Source organism: Mandrillus leucophaeus, unplaced genomic scaffold, assembly GCF_000951045.1.
Source record: "Mandrillus leucophaeus isolate KB7577 unplaced genomic scaffold, Mleu.le_1.0 Scaffold354, whole genome shotgun sequence".
Lineage (NCBI taxonomy): Eukaryota > Metazoa > Chordata > Mammalia > Primates > Cercopithecidae > Mandrillus > Mandrillus leucophaeus.
The window spans coordinates 16,488-26,546 of NW_012103743.1; positions in this window are offsets into that span (position 1 = coordinate 16,488).

The window sequence follows — 10,059 nt, forward strand, 5'->3', positions numbered from 1 at the left end:
TTATCCCTTCTCAGATTCCCCAAAATGATGCTACCAACTGCTCCACAAAAAGAATCGCGTAACCCTGTGAGATGAATTAACACATCACCAATCAGTTTCTCAGAATTTTTCTTACTAGTTTTTTTCTGAGGTTATTTCCTTTTCCACCCTAGCCTTCAATGCACTCCCAAATGCCCTTCTCAGACAGCACAAAAACAGTGATACCAAAGTGCTCTCTCAACAGAAACTTTTAGCTCTATGAGATGAATGTACACATCACAAAGGAGATTCTCAGAGGCTTCTCTCCACTTTTTAACCTGAAAGTATTTCCTTTCTCACCACTGGACTCTGGGCACTCCTGAATATCCCTTTGCAGATTCCACATAAACAGTGTTACCGAAACTGCTCAATGAAAAGAAAGATGTAACTCTGTGAGATGAATTCACCCATCACAAAGCAGTTTCTCAGAAAGCTTCTTTCTAGTTTAAATCTGAAGATATTTCCTTTTCACCATAAGCTTCAATGTGCTCCCAAATATCTCCTCTCAGATGCCACAAAACCGTGATGCCAAACTGCTCAATTAACAAAAAGTTTAAGCTCTATGAGATGAATACGCACATCACAAAACCATTTCTCGAATATATTCTCTCCAGTTTTTATCTGAAGTTATTTCCTTTTTCACCATAGACCTCTAGGAGCTCCCAAATATCCCTTTGCAGATTCCTTAAAAGGAGTGCTAGCAAACTGCTCAAAGAAAAAAACGATGTAACTTGGTGTGATGAATTCACCCATCACAAAGAAACTTCTCAGGAAGCTTCTATCTAGTTTTTATCTCAGGATATTTCCTTTTCCACCACCAGCTTCCATGCACTCCCAAATAACCCTTCTCAGACACCACAAAAACAGTGCTACCAAACTGATTCATGAAAATAATCCTGTAACACTGTGAGATGAATTAACACATCACAAATGGGTTCTCAGAAAGCTTCTTTCCAGTTTTTATATGAGTATATTTCCTTTGTCACCATCAGCTTTAATGCACTCCATAATATCCCATTGCAGATTCCAAGAAAACAGTGTTAGCAAACTGCACAACAAAAAGAACAGTGTAACTCTGTGAGATGAATTCACACATCACAAAGCAGTTTCTCCGAATTCTTCGTTTTGGTTTTTATCTGAGGATATTTCCTTTTCCACCAGTGGCTTCAATGTGCTCCCAAATATCCCTTCTCGGACACCACAAAAACAGTGATGCCAAAGTGCTCCCTCTACAGAAATGTAGAGGTCTATGAGACAAATGCACACATCACAAAGGCGTTTCTCCAAAAGCATCTCTCCAGTTGTTACCTGAAGAATTTTCTTTTTTCACCTCACATCCCCATGTGCTCTAAAATATCCCTCTGCAGATTCCACAAAAACAGTGCTAACAAACTGCTCCATGAAAATAATGATGTCACTCTGCGACATAAATTGACTCATCAAAATGCAGTTTCTCAGAAAGCTTCTGTGTTGTTTTTATCTGAGGATACTTCCTTTTCCACCATAGGCTTCAATGCGCTCCCAAATATCCCTTCTCTGACACCACAAAAACAGTGATACCAAAGTGCTCCCTCAAAAGAAATGTTTAGCTCTATGAGACGAATGTACACACCACAAAGGAGTTTCTCTGAAAGCTTCTCTCCAGTTTTTACCTGAAGAATTTTCTTTTTCATCTTTGGCCTCTTTGTGCTCCCAAATATCCCACTGCAGATTCCACAAAAACAGTGCTAACAAACTGTGCAATGAAAAGAATGGTTTACCTCTGTGAGAAAAATTCATCCATTACAAAGTAGTTTCTCAGGAAGCTTCTTTCCAATTTTTATCTGAAGATATTTCCTTTTCCACTACAGACTTCAATGTGCTCTCAAATATCCCTTTTAAGATGCCACAAAAACTGTGATGCCAAAGTTCTCCCTCAACAGAAACCTTTAGCTCTATGAGATGAATGCACAAATCACAAAGGATTTTCTCTGAAAGCTTCTCTCCAGTTTTTACCTGGAGAATTTTCTTTTTTTAACCTTAGGCCTCTATGTGCTCCAAAATATCCCATTACAGATTCAACAAAAACAGCATTACCAAACTGTTCAATGAAAAGAAAGATTTAACTCTATGAGATGAACCCACCCAACTCAAAACAGTCTCTCAGAAAGTTTCTTTCTAGTTTTTATCTGAAGGTATTTCCTTTTTCACCATAGGCTTCTCTGTACTCTGAATATCCCTTTGTAGATTCCTCAATATCAGGGTTAACAAACTGCTCCATGAAAAGAGTAGTTTACCTCTGGGAGATGAATTCACCCATCACAAAGAAATTTCTCAGAAAACTCCTTTCTAGCTGTAATCTGTGCATCACATTTACTTTTCCAGCATCAGCCTCAAAGCATTCCCAAATATCCCTTCTCGGCCACCACAAAAACAGTGATGTCAAATTGCTCAATGAACCAAATTGTTTATCTCTCTTAGGTGAACACACACATCACAAAATAGTTTCTCAAAAACCTTCTCTCCAGGTTTTATCTGAAGATATTTCGTTTTTCACCATCAAACTCTATGAGCTCCCGAATATCCCTTTGCAGATTCCCCAAATACAGTGCTACCAAACTGCTCAATGAAAAGAAAGGTGTAACTCTCTGAGATGAATTCATGAATCACAAAGCAGTTCCTCATAAAGTTTCTTTCTAGTTTTTGTCTGAGGATGTTTCTTTTGTAACTGTAGGCCTCAAGGTACTCCCGAATATCCCTTTTCAAATACCAGGAAAGCAGTTTTAGCTAACTGCTCTATGAAAAGAAAAGTATAACTCAGTGAGATGAACTCACACATCACAAAGAACTTTCTCAGATAGCTTCTTTCCAGTTTTTATCTGAGTATATTTCCTTAGTCACCAAAGGCTTCAATGCGATCCAAAATATCCCATCTCAGATTAAAGAAAAATAGTACTACCAAACTGATCCCTGAAAAGGATCCTGTAACTCTGTAAGATGAATTAACACAACACAAAATGGTTTCTCAGAGAGCTTCCTTCTAGTGTTTATGTGAGGATATTTCCTTTATCACCATAAACTTCAATGCACCCCAAAATATCCCATTGCAGATTCCAAGAAAACAGTGTTAGCAAACTGCTCAATCAAAAGAACAGTGTAACTCTGTGAGATGAATTTACACATCAGATAGCAGTTTCTGAGAAAGCTTCTTCTAGTTTCTATGTAAGGATATTTCCTTTTTCACCATAGGCCTCAAAGCACTCACAAATAACCCTTTGCAGATTCCAAAAAAAAAAAACAGTGTTAGCAAACTGCTACATGAAAAGAAAGGTGAAACTCTGTGAGATGAAATCACACTTCACAAAGCTGTTTTCCAGATGGCTTTTTTCTAGTTTTTATCAGAGGAAAGTTAATTTTTCACTATAGGCATCAAAGGGCTCTGGAATATCCCATTGCAGATTCCATGAAAACAGTGTTAGCAAACTGCTCCAGGAAAAGAAAGGTGTAACACTGTGAGATGAATTCACACATCATAAAGAACGTTCTCAGAAAGCTTGCTTCTAGTTTTGATCTCAGGATATTTCCTTTGTCAGAATAAGCTTCAATGGGATCCAAAATCTCCCTTCTCAGATTCCCCAAAACAGTGCTAACAAACTGCTCCATGAAAACAATGGTGTATCTCTGTGAGATGAATTCACACATCTCAAAGCTGTTTCTCAGAAAGCTTCCTTCTAGTTTTTATATGCAGATATTTCCTTTTAAACCATAGGCTTCAATGTGCCCAAAATATCTCTTCTCAGACACCACAAAAACAGTGATGCCGAAGTGCTCCCTCAACAGAAACGTTTAACTCTGTGAGATGAATGTACACATCACAAAGGAGTTTCTCAGAGAGTTTCTCTCCAGTTTTTACCTGAAGATATTTCCTTTTTCGCCATTGGACTCTTTGCACTCCTGAATATCCCTTTGCAGATTCCAGAAAAACAGTGTTACCAAACTGCTTTATGAAAAGAAAGGTGTAACTCTGTGAGATGAATTCACCCACCACAAAGCAGTTTCTCAGAAAACTTCTTTCTAGTTTAAATCTGATGATATTTCCTTTTTCACCATAGGCTTCAATGTACTCAAAAATCACTCCTCTCAGATACCACCAAAACAGTGACGCAGAACTTCTCAATCAACAAAAAGTTTAAACTCTTTGAGGCAAATACACACATCACAAAACCATTTCTTGAAAAGTTTGTCTCCAGTATTTATATGAATTTATTTCCTTTTCCACCATAGGCCTTCAGGAGTTTCTGAATATCCCTTTGCAGATTCCATAAAAATAGTGCTACCAAACTGCTCAAAGAAAACAAAGTTGTAACTCTGTGTGATGAATTCAGCCATCACAAAGAAATTTCTCAGAAATCTTCTTTCTAGTTTTTATCTCAGGATATTTCCTTTCCCACCATCGGCTATCATGGGCTCCCAAATATCCCTTCTCAGACACCACAAAAACAGTGATGCCAAAGTACTCTCTCAACAGAAAGCTTTACCTCTATGAGATGAATGCACACATCACAAAAAAGTTATCAGAAACTTTCTTTCCAGTTTTTACCTGTAGATAATTCCTTTTTCAACATTGGCCTCTATCCGTTCCTGAATATCCCTTTGCGTATTCCACAAAAACAGTGTTAACAAACTGCTCAATGAAAAGAAAGATTTAACTCTGTGAGATGAATTCACCCATCACAACACAGTCTATCAGAAATCTTCTTTCTAGTTTTTATCTGTGCATATTTACTAATCCACCATCAGCCTCAATGCACTCCCAAATATTCCTTCTCAGACACCACAAAATCAGTGATTCTACTCAATCAATAAAATGATTTATCTCCATAAGGTGAATGTACACATCACAAAACAGTTTCTCAAAAACCTTCTGTCCAGTTTTTATCTGAAGATATTTCCTTTTTCACCATATTCCTCTATGAGCTCCTGAACATCCCTTTGCAGATTGCCCAAACACAGTGCTACCAAACTGCACAATGAAAAGAAAGATGGAACTCTGTGAGATGAATTCACCTATCACAAAGCAGTTTCTCAGAAAGTTTCTTCATAGTTTTTCTCTAAGCATATTTCCTTTTTCACCATAGGCCTCAAGGCGCTCCCAAGTATCCCTTTGCAGATACCAGGAAAGCAGTATTAGCAAGCTGCTCCATGAAAAGAAAGGTGCAACTATGTGAGATGAATTCACACATCACAAAGAACTGTCTCAGAAAGCTTCTTTCTAGGTTTTATCTGAGGATATTTCCTTTATCACCATAGGTTTCAATGCAATCCAAAGTATACATTCTTAGATTTCCCAAAAACAGTACTACCAAACTGAACCATCAAAAGAATCGTGTAACTATGTGAGATGAATTAACACATCACAAAGCAGTTTCTCAGAAAACTTCTTTCTAGTTTTAATATGAGGATACTTCCTTTTTCACCATAAGCTTCAAAGTATCCCGAAATAGCCCATTGCGGATTCCAAGAAAACAGTGTAAACATCCTGCTCAATGAAAAGAAAGGTGTAACTCTGTGATGAAATCACACATCACAAAGCAGTTTCTCAGAAAGATTCTTTCTAGTTTTTATCTGAGGATATTTCATTTTTCACCATTGGCCTAAAAGCACACAAAATGTCCCTCTGCAGATTCCACGAAAACAGTGTTTGCCAAGCGCTCCATGAAAAGAAAGGTGTAACTCTATGAGTTGAATTCACACATCACAAAGAACTTTCTCAGAAAGTTTCTTTCTATTTTTTATCTGAGGATATTTCCTTTGTCATCATAGGCTTCAATGCGATCCAAAATATCCCTTCTCAGATTCCCCAAAAAGAGTGTGAGCAAACTGCACCATGAAAATAAAGGTGTAAGTCTGTGAGATGAATTCACACATCACTAAGCAGTTTCACAGAAAGCTTATTTGTTTTTTGTCTGAGAATATTTCCATTGCTCCAAAGGCTTTAATGCACCCTGAAATATCCTATTACAGATCCCATGAAAACAGTGTTAGCAAACTGCTCCACAAAAAGAGTGGTGTAACTCTGTGAGATGAATTCACACATCACAAAGCAATTTCTCAGAAAACTTCTTTCTAGTTTTTATCTGAGAATATTTCCTTTGTCACCATATGCTTCAATGTGCTCCAAAATATGCTATTGCAGGTTCCACAAAAACAGTGTTAGCAAAATGCTGACTGAAAAGAACAACGTAACTCTGTTAGATGAATTCACACAACACCAACCAGTTTCTCAGAAAGATTCTTTCTAGTTTTAATCTGAGGATATTTCTTTATTCACTGTAGGCCTCAATGCACTCCCCAATATTCCTTTGCACTTTCCTTGAAAACAGGGGTAGCAAACTGCTCGATAAAAAGTAAGGTGTAACTCTGTGACATAAATTCACACATCACAAACAGCTTCCTCAGAAAGCTTTGTTCTAGTTTTTATTTGAGGATATTTCCTTTTCCACCATAGGCTTCATGTGCTCCCAGTTATCCCTTCTCAGACACCACAAAAACAGTGATGCCGAAGTGCTCCCTCAACAGAAACGTTTGGCTCTATTAAATCAATGCACACATCACAAAGGAGATTCTCAGAAAGTTTCTCTCCTGTTTTTTGTCTGAAGATACTTCCTTTTTCGCCATTGGACTCTAGGCACTCCCAAATATCCCATTGCAGATTCCACAAAAACAGTGTTACCAAACTGCTCAATGAAAAGAAAAGTGTAACTCAGTGAGATGAATTCACAAATCACAAAGCAGTTTCTTAGAAAGCTTCTGTTTGGTTTTTGTCTGAGGATATTTCCTTTGTCACCATAGGCTTCAATGCACTCCCAAATATCCTACTGCAGATTACCCAGAAACAGTGCTACCATGCTGCTCCATGAAAAAAATGGTGTAACTCTCTGAAATGAATTCACACATCATGAAGCTGTTTCTCTGTAAGTTTCTTACTAGTTTTTATCTGAGGATATTTCCTTTTTCACCATATTCTTCTATGCGCTCCTGAATATTCCATTGCAGATTCCACAAAAAAAGTGTTAGCAAACTTCTCAAGGAAACAATGGTGTAACTTTGTGAGATGAATTCATGGATCACAAAGTAGTTTCACAGAAAGCTTCCTTTTGGTTTTTGTCTGAGGGTATTTCCTTTGTCACCATAGGCTTCAATGCGATCCAAAGTATCCCTTGTCAGATTCCCCAGAAACAGTGCTACCACTCTGCTCCATGAAAACAATCATGTAACTCTGTGAGATGAATTCACAAATCACAAAGCAGTTTCTCAGAAAGGATATTTCTAGTTTTTATCTGAAGATATTTCCCTTTTCACCATAGGCCTCAAAGCACTCAGAAATATTACTTTGCAGGTTTCATGAAAATAATGTTACCACAGTGCTCCATGAAAAAAAAGGTGTAACTCTGTGAGATGAACTCACACATCAAAAAGAACTTTCTCAGAAATCTTCTTTCTTGTTTTTATCTGAGGATATTTCCTTTGTCACCATAGGCTTCAATTCAATGTAAATTAACCCTTCTGGGATTCCCCAAAAACAGTGCTACCAAACTGTTCTAATAAAAGAATCATAACTCTGTGAGATGAATTCACAAATCACAAAGCAGTTTCTCAGAAAGCTTCTTTCTAGTTTTTGTCTGAGGATATTTCCTTTGTCACCATAGGCTTCAATGCAATCCCAAATACCCTATTGATGATTCCATGAAAACAGTGTTAGTAAACTGCTCCAAGAAAAGAATCATGTAACTCTGTGAGATGAATATGCATATCACAAAGCTCTTTCTCAGAAAGCTTGTTTCTAGTTTTTATCTGAGGATATTTCCCTTTTCACCATTTTCCTCAATGTGCTCTGGAATATCCCATTGCAGATTCCACGAAGAAAGTGTTAGCAAACCTCTCAATGAAAATACCGGTGTAACTCTGTGAAATGAATTCACATATCAAAAAGAAGTTTCTCAGAAATCTTCTGTCTAGTTTCTGTCTGAGGATATTTCCTTTGTCACCATAGGCTTCAATTCAATCCAAAGTATCCCTTCTCAGATTCCTCAAAAAGAGTGCTACCAAACTGCTCCATGAAAAATATCGTGTAACTCTGTCAGATGAATACACAAATCACAAAGCAGTATCTCTGAAAGATTTCTTCTAGCTTTTGTCTGAGGATATTTCTTTTTCACCATTTACCTCAATGCACTCATGAATATCCCTTTGCAGATTCCAGGAAAATAGTGTTAGCAAACTGTTCCATGAAAAGAAAGGTGTAAATCTGTGAGTTGAATTCACACACCACAAGCAGTTTCTCAGAAAGCTTCTTTTTGGTTTCTGTCTGAGGATATTTCCATTGTTACCATAGGCTTCAATTTGACCCAAAATATCCCTTCTCAGATCCCCAAAAACAGTACTAAGAAATTGTTCCATGAAAAGAATGGAGTAACTCGGTGAGATGAATTCACATATCACAAAGATGTTTCTCAGATAACTTCTTACTAGTTTTAATCGAAGGAGAATTCCTTTTTCACCATATTCCTCAACGCGCTTCCAAATAACCCTTTGCAGATTAAACGAAAAGAGTGTTAGCAAACTTCTCAATGGAAAGAAAGGTGTAACTCTGTGAGATGAATTCACACATCACAAAGAACTTTCTCAGAAAGTTCCTTTTTGGTTTTGATCTGAGGATATTTCCTTTGTCACCACAGGCTTCAATGCACTCTCAAATATCCTATTGCAGATCCATGAAAACATTGTTAGCAACAAGCTCCCAGAAAATAATCGTGTAACTCTGTTAGATGAATTCATACATCACAAAAAGTATAACATGAAGCTTCTTTCTAGTATTTTCTGGGGATATTTTCTTTGTCACCCTTGGCTTCAATGTGATCCAAAATATCCCCTCTCAGATTCCCCAAAAACAGTGCTACCAAACTTCTCTATGTAAAGAACGGTGTAACTCTGTGAGATGAATTCGAACATCACAAAGAAGATTCTCAGAATGTCACTTTATAGCTTTTAACTGAAGATGTTTCTATTGTCACTGCAGGCATCAATGCAATTCAAAATACCCCTTCTCAGTTTCCCCAAAAACACTGCAACCAAACTGATCCTAGAAAAGGGTTTTGCAACTCTGTGAGGTGAATTCACACATCACAAAGGAGTTTCTCAGTAAGCTTCTTTTGGGTTTTTATATGAGTATATTTCCTTTGTGACCATAGGCTTCAATGCACTCCCAAATGTCCCTTTGCAGATTCCATGAAAACAGTGTTAGCAAACTGCTCCATGAAAAGAAAGGTGTAACTCTGTGAGATGAATTCACACATCACAAAGGACTTTCTTACGATGCTTCTTTCTAATTTTTATCAGAGGATACTCCCTTTGTCACCATAGGCTTCAATCTGATCCAAAATATCCCTTCTCAGATTCCCCAAAAATGGTGCTACCGAACTGTTTCATGCGAAGATTCGTGTAACTCTGTGAGATGAATTCATGAATCACAAAGCAGTTTCTCAGTTTCTTTCTAGTTTTTGTCTGACGAAATTTCCTTTGTCACCATAAGCTTCGAAGTGTTCCAAAATATTCCACTGCAGACCCCGAGAAAAGAGTGTTAGCAAACTTTGCAATGAAAGGAACATTTTAATTCTGTGAGATGAATTCACACATCACAAAGCAGTTTCTCAGTAAGGTTCTTTCTAGTTATTATCTGAGGATATTTGCTTTTTAACAATAGGCCTCACTGCACTATTAAATATCCCTTTGCAGATTCCACGAAAACGGTGTTAGCAAACTGCTCCATGAAAAAAAAAAAAAAAATGTGTTACTCTGTGAGATGAACTCACACATGACAAAGAACTTTCTCAGAAAACTTCTCTCTAGTTTCTCCATGAAGACATTCCCTTTGCCACCATAGGATTTAATGCGATCCAAAACATCCCTTCTCAGATTCCACAAAAAGAGTGCTACCAAACTGATCCATGAAAAGAATCGTGTAGCTCTGTGAGATGAATTAACGTATCACAAAGCAGTTTC